This window comes from Magnolia sinica, chromosome 2 (genome assembly GCF_029962835.1).
Source record: "Magnolia sinica isolate HGM2019 chromosome 2, MsV1, whole genome shotgun sequence".
Lineage (NCBI taxonomy): Eukaryota > Viridiplantae > Streptophyta > Magnoliopsida > Magnoliales > Magnoliaceae > Magnolia > Magnolia sinica.
Genome location: NC_080574.1, coordinates 118,052,961 through 118,066,485, shown reverse-complemented (window position 1 = coordinate 118,066,485; position 13,525 = coordinate 118,052,961).

Genomic DNA, 13,525 nt, shown 5'->3' with positions numbered 1-13,525 from the left:
TTCTAACCATCCAACAAATAGCCTATAAAATGGATGGTTATGTACTATTTAAGTCATAGCTGCACAAACAAAGGAAACCTGTCAAACTAATGAACAACCATCCTGTTAATACCAGCTAATAACAGAAATTATACATCACTAATGCACAACATTTTCATAACAAAGCGAAAAATCTTATATCCCAAATTGTTTAGGCTTTGACTCGGAAGACTTCTTCAGTAGTACAACCACATGCAATATAGATTTTTGTCATAATTTGCAAGTGCAAGAACGCATGGACTCATGCATTCTAAATAATGTAATTCTATTAGGGAACTATTCTATTTGTTTTGACACTCAGCCGCATGACAACATTTTCCTTCTTTGAATTATACTCTCATGAATGATATCTCTCCCATCTGCAATTCTACTCCTACAACCATGCTTTGATGACATCCTTACTTGCAATCAAAGCCTCTATAATCTTTTGATTGGACAAGACTATTTTGTCTTATATTAGAACTATCCAACAAAATATAATAGTTAAAATTCTATCCTTTTCTCTTTATCCCAAACTGGTTTCTTAGAATAGAGCATCTATGTATACAATCTGATTGTAAAGGCATTAAACCATGGAGAGGTTCCATGTGAATCTCCAAAGTGAAAAGTTTACCAATAGCATAATTAAAAATCTTACTCTCGACATACGATAAAAGCTATGCAGATAATTCAAAATGATAGTAGAAAATTATAAGCTATATAGCACCACCGGAAACCCAACTAATTGAAAATAGACATGCGGTAGAAGTCTAAAGGTTGAAAAATCTTACACTCTTAAGTAGGAAAGGCCAAACATCCACCTTGATTCTTGGGTCAAAACCCTGCACAAGAAATGGTAAGAATGAGGAAAAATAATAGAATTATAGTAATAAGGGAATAAGAGAAACTTGAGAAAACATAACATGATCAAGAATGCAGATGTATAGATTGATTTATAGACATTACATAGTTAAGAATAAACTAACAAACTCATTGTAAATCCCTAATTAGGAATTCACCATTGTAAAATCCTAATTAGGGTTTCAACATTGAAGATACTTGATCTTAAGAGAGATTGAGCTCGAGATTGACACACAAAGAGAGAGAGAGAGAGAGAGATATGAGAGAGGGGTTCCGAGAGTGATTGTGCTTTGCCGCTCGATTAAGAGAGCTCTTGCTTGGCAGAAGGCGAGGGGGGGGGGGGGGAGAGGGAGAGAGAGAGAGAGAGAGAGAGAGAGAGTCGTGGTGGGTAGTTGTTAGAGTTGCAACAGAATATGGGTCGTGGAACTGCACAGAGAGAGAGAGAGAGAGAGAGTCGGGGTCGTGGAGTTGCAGAGAGAGAGAGAGCAAGAGAGATTCGGCGTCCATCGTGGAGTTGCAGAGAGAGAGAGAGAGAGAGAGTCGGGGTCGTGGAGTTGCAGAGAGAGAGCAAGAGAGATTCGGTGTCCATCGTGGAGTTGCAGAGAGAGAGAGAGCAAGAGAGATTCGGTGTCCATCGTGGAGTTGCAGAGAGAGAGAGAGAGAGAGAGAGAGAGAGAGAGAGAAAGAGAGAGAGAGTGTAACATCCCGAATTTTCATGGCCAGAGTTATACTGTGCCCAAGAAATATGGGTGTTAATAATGTATAAATTGGATGCTTTGAAAATCGCACATTATTTTTTTCATCTGGATCACATCAAGATATATTCATGAAGGTAACATTCACGAGAATAAAATTGACTACATTGATTATTTCATTAGCATAAGAGAATAATCAAATACCCTCTCAATGGGAGCTTATTATAATATCAGAGTTCGCAGTGGAAGTATAAAACTAATTCATAAAACTATCTTCTCATTCTTTTAGTATAATCTTCTATAGAGAAATAGTCCTCTAAGTTTCAATCTGTACATCACCCGCATCATCTGTACGATTGGGAGAGGGTCAATGCCCTACTTAATAATAATTCAAGAGATTCATAGAAGTAAAGTAAGGGTTCTAATACGTCTCGTACTCCACTAATACATGAGATATAAGTATACGCAAACAACCTACATGAGATGCATGTCTAGCATAGCGTGTGTAGCTCATCATACATAGTGATCATCATACATAGTGATCATCACAATATGAAATTTAATTCATAGGAAACCTGACTCGACCCGCATTCTCACTATATGGATATTCGCTGGCATGGCCAATGCTAACGTAGATTTATGCGAACATCTCAAGGTGACAAAACAATGCGATTGAGGGATTTACAAACACGATGTGTTTATGGAGCGACTATTTGCGACATCCAATCCCAAAAAAGTGATGTAACATGTATGACGATTTACATACATCGATTGTGCACCACGCCAACCAACCCACGGAATTACATGCCAAACAAGAGAGTCGCTACCCGTAACGCATTACGTTCATGATAAATATTAAGTCCATAGTTGTGATACCTTCAACACATCACTTGCATTGATAGAGAATGTGATCTGAATCATGGAGGTTCTGGAATAGCAAGGCACATGCCCAAGCCTTAAAGAAAGATAGCATAAGGCCAATATAATAAAGAGAAGAGTGACAATGGTCAACTCAACCAAAGTGGCAATGGCCAACATAATAAGAGAAGAGTGACAATGGTCAACTCAATAAAAGAAGAGTATCAATGACTAACTCAACAAATAGAAGAGTGGCAATGGCCAACTCAATAATAAAGAGAGTGGTAATGGCCAGCTCAATAAAGAGAAGAGTGGCAGAGAGCCAACTCAAATAAAGAAATGAGTGGCTAGGCCAACTCAAATATAGAGACGAGTGGCAGGGCCAACTCAATAAATTTGATAAGGCAAGGGCAAGGCTTGTATCCATGGCCCCACATAAATTTAAAGGAATCACTTGTAATTAACCTCATGTCATAATCTCAGAAGGGCCAATAGTTATTGATGGTAAATTAAATAAAAATAGATAGAAAAATCATGGTAATATAAGAACAGGTAAAAAGTAAGATAAAATGCATCAACTCAATTAAAGTAAAAGGTACGTTAAAGGCGAGATAAAATGTATCAACTCAATTAAGGTAAGCTTAAAGGATAAAATCTTCATATAATATTTTGAAAGGCAAGAAATGATTAAGAAGGATTCAAAGCATGTGAAGGAACATAACAATTCATACTATCTTAAATTATTGTAAGGTTAAAGGATAAAATCATCACCTAATCAATCTTGATCTCTCTTCCTTTCTTTCTTTTCTTTCCTCTTTCTGTCTTTCTTTCCTTTCTCTTTTCTCTCTTTTCTTTTTCTTTTCCTTTCTTTTTCTTCTCTTTTTCTTTCCTTTCCTTTCCTTTCCTTTCTATTCTTTCTTTTTCCTTTCTTCTCCTTTTTCCTTTCCTTCTTTCTTTCTCTTTCTTTCTTTCGTTGCTGGTACGTCCAAGAGAGGGCTAGCCGTCTTTCACTCCCTCACGTTTTTCCTCTCTCTTCTTTCTTATTTTCTTTTCTTGGAATGACAGTGCCTTTTCCTTTTTATAGGCTATCTGAACTCGAAAATCTTTCAATGTGACCTTGTTTACGTAGCAAGGAAATCAGGCATAAAAGCTTACGCAGTGGGTTTACATAGCAAGAAGTTACGGAGCACGATCGGAGGTAGCGTGGAAATCCTAGCTTTCATTTCTAACCACAACAGCCGACGTGGGAGGGATCAGTTTTGTATGACCGATAGGGTGGACGGTTTGGATTTCGTGATCGGTCGGTTGTGATGGCCCTTAACTACTCATAATTGGGGACTAGTTCTTGCGGTTGGGTTTCTTCTGACTGCCGTTGCAGGCACGTGTGCATGCATGGGTGCACGTAATCAACGAGGTTTTGGTCGAACCCGCCACTCAGACACGATGGACGGTTCGGATCGTCTAAAACGATCACGGTGGTGGGCCGCCAAACCGCTAAATGGACATTGTTCATTACGCAGTGGCAAGGAGAAATCCCTCCATTTTTTCGGGATTTTGACGGGTCAAACGTGGTTTGACCTGACATTTGGTTCGGTGCGCGGCCAGAGTGCATGTGCTGCAGGCACACACCACTCAAGGTGGGGTCCACAATGGTGTTTCTAAGGGATCCACTCCATCCATCCATTTTTTCATCTAATTTAAGGGGTTAATCCCAAATTTAAAGCATATCCAAAGATCAGGTGGCCCCAAAATCGACGGTTAATGGCTGACCTGTCCATTGGGTAATTTCGACAATGATCTAAGGGCTGAAATTTGATGCGTATAGTTAATTTAGGATTTATAGGCCTAGCATAAAATTTCAGGTTAAACGGATATTGATAACTATATGATCTAGAATTCAGTTGTCTAGGTTAGGGGCATTTTCGTAATTATTGCTGATTTACGAGTTTTGGGAAATCTAATGACTCCACATGGTTATAGGCACATTTCTAAATAATTCTTACAAAAGAATGTATATCTAAATCATTATGGATAGGGAGTTATTCATCATGTCCTTTATTGGAAAGTACTTACGTCAAATTACGTGATAGAGGGTCCTGTCTTGAAATCAACGGGCAAATGGTTGGATCTATTGAATGGAGCTAATTCCCAACAATTAGATTTGTTTCAGGGTGAGGATGTAAGGCTAGGATAGTTGTATTGGTATCGTACACACGCTTATATTACGTTGAATCTTATGGTAACGCTCGAAGACTTTCGATTCTCGAGCATCAAAAAGTTCGGGGCATTACAATCTACCCCTCTTAAACATAATTTTACCCTCAAAATTTAGTATTTCCATTATCCAAGTCATTTTTCATGCATCTAAGGATTCCCAACTTCTTATGTTCGAGGTAATATGAATAGATGGTCGTAGTGGGTTTGTGCCCAATACACGGATCCTTTGCCTGTGCAGTACAGAGGATTTATCGGTATCCATTCATAATCTTGTTAAGTCCCGATCCTTTGCTTGATCAGGGCATATGGATCATTTGAGATTTTCAAGGACTTAGAATTTGAGTCAAATCATGTAAATTCCACGTAAGTATGGTTCTATCAGTCCGTAACCTCAGTTATTCTAAAATTATGGGGAATATCACAATTATTTATTTCTTTCTTTCTTTTAATCTCGTAAGGGATACTTCTATATGGCCCAATAAGTTTTTATTGCATACTTTGACTGTTTGATATACTACACAAAATTATTCCTATCATCCTTTATGATCCATTAGACTTAGATTTTTCCCTGTATTACTCACGAGGTAGGTGCGTATATGTCTAGGTACGTATAATTGGCTATATAAATTAGGACGCTACAGCCTACCCCCCTTTTAAAAAAATGTTGACCCCAAGATTTTGTAATTGGATTAACCCGCGCATGCGTTACCTAATTATGGTTCATAATTCCATAGTCTCGATTCTACTTCATCCTTGGGAAAAATTTCGTCTCACCCCGAAGGCCATAACATCCTAACCGAACTAGACGACAATGGTTAGGCTAGGTTTCATAAAGGATAGGCTCTAATTATTCATTCATCATAGAACCTAAGCTTTAATATTGTCCTTTATATGAACATTGTAAGTTCTAATTTCGTTTTCACCTCGATAGCCTGTGGATCCTAGAATTTTCACTGCCGATCCATATGTCCGATTTATCCAAAATTTGGAGCCTAAGCCCCTGACTTGTTCTCGAGGCTCCATAAAAATCCATGAGGTAAGATTCGATGTTTTGGGGGGTGTTTCACCCTTGTGAGACATAAAACAGCTCGTTGTCTAGCAACAATTTGTACTATTTTTGCTACTATCAGATTTTTATGGAATTTTGTACAAACCCATTCGAGCTGAAATTTTAAAAGAAGGCTGATGGAGAACTAAATGATTTATTGAAAAATGTTCAAAATTTTCCGATGTATCTTCTTACCATAATCGATGGAGATTTCACAGCATGTTAGAATTTCATTGAAATAGTCAAAAATTTTGGAAAAATTAGAAAGTCTCTATTCTCATAAGGGAAACTTGTTCTTCTTGATTGTGACTCTATTTAAGGATGAAATTTAGTTTAGAAAAGTTTATTTAAAATTTTGGGGATTCATCACGGGGTTACTTAGATCGGTAGTTTCCAAATTCCATGTTTGATTTGATACTTCCAATGGGAACCTAAATATGGGTTTCTAATTTCTCAACTTCCTAGCTCCTTTGGGAATTCATTTAAATACATGTATCTAATTCATTATATGTCCAAATCGGGTAAAGCTTATGGTGGTCCACTCCCCTAAGGCCTAATTAATCTCATTCTCATGCTCTGATACCAACTGTAACATCCCGAATTTTCACGGCCAGAGTTATACTCATGTCCGAGAAAAACGGGTATTAATAATGTATAAATTAGATGCTTTGAAAACCACACCTTATTTTTATTTTTTTCATTTGGATCACATCCAGATACATTCATAAAGGTAACATTTACGAGAATAAAATCAACTGTATTGATTATTTCATTAGAAAAAAAGAATAATCAAATGCCCTCTCAATGGAAGCTTATTATAATATTAGAGTTCGCAGCGGAAGTATAAAACTAATTCATAAAACTATCTTCTCAATCCTTCAGTATAATCTTCTATAAGGAAGTAGTCCTCTAAGTCTTCAATCTCTATATCACCCGCATCATCTGTACGGTTGGGAGAGGGTCAATTCCCTACTTATAGTAATGGTTATCCTTTAAGATTAATAATAATTTAAGATATTCATAGAAGTAAAATAAGGGTTTTGATACGTCTCGTACTTCACTAATACATGAGATATCAGTATGCGCAAACAACCTACATGAGATGCATGCCTAGTAGAGTGTGTGCGGCTCATCATACATAGTGATCATCACAATGTGAAATATAATTCATAGGAAACCCGATTCGAGCTGCACTCTTACTATATGGATATTCGCCGGCATTGCCAACGCTGATGTGGATTTACACGAACATCTCAAGGCGACACAGAACGCGATTGGGGGATTTACATAAGACAATGTGTTCATGGAGCGACTATTTGCGACATCTAATCCCGAAAAAGTGATGTAACACGTATGACGATTTACATACATCGATTGTGCATCACGCCAACCAACCCATGGAATTACGTGCGAATTAAGAGAGTCGCTACCTGTAACTCCTACGTCCATGATAAACATTGAGTCCATAGTTGTGATACCTTCAATACATCACTTGCATTGATAGAGAATGTGATCTGAATTATGGAGGTTCTGGAATAGCAAGACACATGCCCAAGCCTTAAAGATAGATAGCATAAGGCCAATATAATAAAGAGAAGAGTGACAATGGTCAACTTAACAAAAGTGGCAATAGCCAACATAACAAGAGAAGAGTGACAATGGTTAACTCAATAAAAGAAGAGTAGCAATGGCTAACTCGACAAATAGAAGAGTGACAATCGCCAACTCAATAATAAGAAGAGTGGCAATGGCCAACTCAATAATAAGGAGAGTAGCAATGGCCAACTCAATAAAGAGAAGAGTGGCAGAGCCAACTCAAATAAAGAGACGAGTGGCAAGGCCAACTCAAATATAAAGACGAGTAGCAGGGCCAACTCAATAAATTTGATAAGCTAAGGGCAAGGCTTGTATTCATGGCCCCACATAAATTCAGAGAAATCACTTGTAATTAGCCTCATGTCATAATCCCAGAAGGGTCAATAGTTGTTGATGATAAATTAAATCAAAACAGACAGAAAAATCATGGTAATATAAGAACAGGTAAAAGGAATGTAAAAGGTGAGATAAAATGCATCAAGTCAATTGAGGTAAAAGGTACGTAAAAGGTGAGATAAAATACATCAACTCAATTAAGGTAAGCTTAAAGGATAAAATCTTCGTATAACAATCTGAAAGGCTAGGAATGATTAAGAGGGATTCAAAGCATGTGAAGGAATAGAACAATTCATACTATCTTAAATTATTGTAAGCTTAAAGGATAAAACCCTCACCTTATCAATCTTGATCTATCTTCCTTTCTTTCTTTTCCTTCCTCTTTCTTTCTTTCTTTCTTTTCTCTTTTTTCTCTTTCCTTTTTCTTTTCCTTTCTCTTCTCTTATCTTTTTCTTTCCTTCCTTTTCCTTTCCTTTCCTTTCTTTTCTTTCTATTCCTTTCTTTTCTTCTTTTTTTTTCTTTCCTTTTTTCCTTTCCTTTCCTTTTTTCCTTTCCTTCTTTCTTTCTCTTTCTTTCTTTCCTTACTAGTACATCTAATAGAGGGCTGGTCGTCTTTCACTCCCTCACGTTTTTCCTCTCTTCTTTCTTGTTTTATTTTCTTGGAACGGCAATGCCTTTTCCTTTTTATAGGCTATCTGAACTCAAAAATCTTTCTGCGTAACCTTGTTTACGCAGTAAGGAAATCAGACACAAAAGCTTACGCAGTGGGTTTATGCAGTAAGAAGTTACGTAGCACTATCAAAGGTAGTGTGGAAATCTTAGCTTTCGTTTCTAACCACAACAACTGATGTGGGAGGGATCAGTTTTGTATGACCGACAGGGTGGACGGTTTAGATTTCGTGATCGATCGGTTGTGAAGGCCCATAACTACTCGCAATCGGGCACTAGTTCTTGCAGTGGGGTTTCTTGTGACTACCGTTGCCGGCACGTGTGCATGCATGGGTGCACACGATCGACGAGGTTTTGGTCGAAGCCACCACTCAGACATGATGAATAGTTCAAATCGTCTGAAACGATCACGGTGGTGGGCCACCAGACCCCTAACTGAACGTTGTTCATTATGTTGTAGCAGAGAGAAATCCCTCCATTTTTTCAGGATTTCGTTGGGTCAAATGTGGTTTGACCCGACCTTTGGTTTGGTGCGTGGTCGGAGTGCATGTGCTCCGTGCGCATACCATTCAAGGTGGCATCCACAGTGGTGTTTCTAAGGGATCTACTCCGTCCATCCATTTTTTCATCTAATTTAAGGGGTTGATCCCAAATTTGAAGCATATCCAAAGATCAGGTGGCCCCAAAATTGATGGTTAATGGCTGATTTGTCCATTGGGTCACTCTTACAATGATCTAAGAGCTGAAATTTGACATGTATAGTTAATTTAGGATTTATAGGCCTAGTATAAAATTTCAGGTTAAATGGATAGTGAGAACTATGTGATCTAGAATTCAGTGGTCAAGGTTAATGGCATTTTTGTAATTATTGCTGGTCCGTGAGTTTTGGAAAATATAATGACTCATCATGGTTATAGGAACGTTTCTAAACAATTCTTATAAAAGAACGTATATCTAAATCATTATAGATAGGGAGTTATTCGTCATGTCCTTCATAGGAAAGTACTTACGTCAAATCACGTGATGGAGGGTCTTGTCTTAAAATCAACGGTCAAATGGTTGGATCTATTAAATGGAGGTAATTTCCAATTATTAGATTTGTGTCAGGGCAAGGATGTAAGGCTAAGATAGTTGGATTGGTATCGTACACACGTATATATTACGTTGAATCTTATGGTAACGCTCGAGGACTTTCGATGCTCGAGTATCGAAAAGTTCGGGGCATCACAATCTACTCCCCTTAAACATAATTTCACCCCCAAAATTTAGTACTTCTATTATCCGAGTCATTTTTCATGCATCTAAGGATTCCCTACTTCCTATGTTCAAGGTAATATGAATAGATGGTCGTAGTGGGTTTGCGCCCGATACACGGATCCTTCGCCCGCGCAGTACAAAGGATTTACCGGTATCCATTCATAATCCTGTTAAGTCTCGATCCTTTACTTGATCAGGGCATATGGATCATTTGAGATTTTTAAGGACTTAGAATTTGAGTCAAACCACGTAAATTTCACGTAAGTATGGTTTCATCAGTCCGTAACCTCAGTTATTCTAAACTTATGGGGAATATCACAATTTTTATTTTTATTTTTTATTAATCTCGTAAGGGATACTTCTATATGGCCTCACTGCATACTCTAACTATCTGATATACTACCCGAAATTATTCCTATCATCCTTTCTGATCCATTAGGCTTGGATTTTTCCCCGTATTACTCGCGAGGTAGGTACGTATACGTCTAGGTGCGTATAATTGGCTATATAAATTGGGAAGTTATAGCCTACCCTCCTTAAATAAAAATCTCGACCTTGAGATTTTGTAATTGGATTTACCCATGCTTGCATTACCTGATTATGGTTCATAATTCCATAGTCCCGATTCTACTTCATCATTGGGAAAAATTTCGTCTCGCCCCGAAGGCCAACATCCTAACCGAACTAGACGACAATGGATAGGCTAGGTTTCATAAAGGATAGGCTCTACTTATTCATTCATCGTAGAACCTAAGCTTTAATATTGTCCTTTACATGAACATTGTAAGTTCCAATTTCATTTTCACCTCGACAGCCTGTGGATCCCAGAATTTACACTCCCGATCCATTTGTCCGATTTATCAAAAATTTGGAGCCTAAGCCCTTGACTTGTTCTTGAGACTCCAGAAAAATCCATGAGGTATGATTCGATGGTTTGGGGGGTGTTTCACCCTTGTGAGGCGTAAAACAGCTTATTGTCTAGCAACAATTTGTACTATTTTTGCTACTATCAGATTTTTATGGAATTTTGTACAAACTCATTCGAACTGAAATTTTAAAAGAAGGCTGATGGAGAACTAAATGATTTATTGAAAATTTTTCAAAATTTTCTGATGTATCTTCTTACCGTAATCGGTGGAGAATTCACAGCATGTTAGAATTTCATTGAAATAGTCGAAAATTTTGGAAAAATTAGAAAGTTTCTATTCTCATTAGGGAAACTTGTTCATCTTGATTGTGATTCTATTTAAGGATGAAATTTAGTTTAGAAAAGTTTATTTGAAAATTTGGGGATTCATCCAGGGGGTACTTAGATCGGTAGTTTCTAAATTCCATGTCTGATTTGATACTTCCAATGGGAACCTAAATATGGGTTTCTAATTTCTCAGCTTCCTAGCTCCTTTGGGAATTCATTTGAATACATGTAACTAATTCATTATATGTGCAAATCGGGTAAAGCTTATGGTGGTCAACCCCCCTCAGGCCTAGTTAATCTCATTCTCATACTCTGATAATAACTGTAACATCCAAAACTTTCACGGCCAGAGTTATACTCGTGCCCAAGAAAAATGGGTGTTAATAATGTATAAATTGTATGCTTTGAAAATCGCACTTTTTTTTCATTTGGATCAAATCCAGATACATTCATAAAGGTAACTTTCACGAGATATCAGTATGTGCAAACAACCTACATGAGATACATGCATAGCATAGTGTGTGCCGCTCATTATACATAGTGATCATCACAATGTGAAATATAATTCATAGGAAACTCGACTTGACTCGCACTCTCACTATATGGATATTCTCCGGCATGGCCAACGAAGATGTGGATTTACGTGAACATTTCAAGGCGACACAACAACACGATTGAGGGATTTACGTAACAAAATGTGTTCATGCAGTGACTATTTGCGACATCCAATCCTGAAAAGTGACATAACACGTATGAAGATTTACATACATCGATTGTGCACCACGCCAACCAGCCCACAGAATTACGTGCCAAACAAGAGAGTCACTACCCATTACGCATTATGTCCATGATAAATATTGAGTCACTAGTTGTGATACCTTCAATACATCACTTGCATTGATAGAGAATGTGATCTGAATCATGGAGGTTCTGGAATAGCAAGACACATGCCCAAGCCTTAAAGATAGATAGCATAAGGCCAATATAATAAAGAGAAGAGTGACAATGGTCAACTAAACAAAAGTGGCAATGGCCAAACTAACAAGAGAAGAGTGACAATGGTCAACTCAATAAAAGACGAATAGCAATGGCTAACTTGACAAATAGAAGAGTGGCAATAGCCAACTCAATAATAAGGAGAGTGGCAATGGCCAACTCAATAAAGAGAAGATCAAGTTGGAGATCCAAATCAAATAAAGAGATGAGTGGTAGGGCCAACTCAAACATAGAGACGAGTGGCAGGGCCAACTAAATAAATTTGATAAGGCAAGGGCAAGGCTTATATCCATGGCCCCATATAAATTTAGAGAGATCACTTGCAATTAACCTCATGTCATAATCCCAAAAGGGCTAATAGTTGTTGATAATAAATTAAATAAAACTAGATAGAAAAATCATGATAATATGAGAACAGGTAAAAGGTACATAAAATGTGAGAAAAAATGCATCAACTCAATTAAGGTAAAAGGTACATAAAAGGCGAGATAAAATGCATCAACTCAATTAAGGTAAGCTTAAAGGATAAAATCTTCATATAACATTCTGAAAGGCCATGAAGGATAAAGAAGGATTCAAAGCATGTGAAGGAATAGAACAATTCATACTATCTTAAATTATTGTAAACTTAAAGGATAAAACCCTCACCTTATCAATCTTAATCTCTCTTCCTTTCTTTCTTTTCTTTCCTCTTTCTTTCTTTCTTTCTTTTCTCTTTTCTCTCTTTTCTTGTTTCTTTTCCTTTCTTTCCTTCCTTTTCCTTTCCTTTCCTCTCTTTTCTTTTCTTTCCTTTCTTTCTTTCTTTTTTCCTTTCCTTTCCTTATTTTCCTTTCCTTCTTTCTCTTTCTTTCTTTCCTTGCTGGTACGTCCAGCAGAGGGCTGGCCGTCTTTCACTCCCTCACGTTTTTCCTGTCTTCTTTCTTGTTTTATTTTCTTAGAACGGCAGTGCCTTTTACTTTTTATAGGCTATCTGAACTCGAAAAGCATTCTGCATAACCTTGTTTACACAGTAAGGAAATCGAGCATAAAAGCTTACGCAGTGGGTTTACGCAACACGATTGGAGGTAGTGTGGAAATCCTGGCTTTTGTTTCTAACCACAATAGCCGACGTGGGAGGGATCGGTTTTGTATGACCGACAGGGTGGACAGTTTGGATTTCGTGATCGATCGGTTGTGATGGCCCACAACTACTCGCAATCGGGTGCTAGTTCTTGTGGTGGGGTTTCTTGTGACTGTCATTGCATGCATGGGTGCATGCGATCGACGAGGTTTTGGTCAAACCCACCACTCAGACATGATGGACGGTTCAAATCGTCTAAAACGATCACGGTAGTGGGCCACTAGACCCCTAACTGAAGCTGTTCATTATGTAGCGGTAGGGAGAAATCCCTCCATTTTTTCAGGATTTCGTCGGGTCAAACGTGGTTTGACCCGACCTTTAGTTCAGTGCGCGGCCGGAGTGCGTGTGCTGCGTGCACTCACCACTCAAGGTGGGGTCCACAGTGGTGTTTCTAAGGGATCTACTCCAACCATCTATTTTTTTATCTAATTTAAGGGGTTAATCCCAAATTTGAAGCATATCCAAAGATCAGGTGGCCCTAAAATCGATGGTTAATGACTAATCTATCCATTGGGTCATTCCTACAATGATCTAAGGGCTAAAATTCAACGTGTATGGTTAATTTAGGATTTATAGGCCTGGTATAAAATTTCCCATCAAATGGATAGTGAGAACTATGTGATCTAGAATTCATTGGTCTAGGTTAATGGCATTTTCGT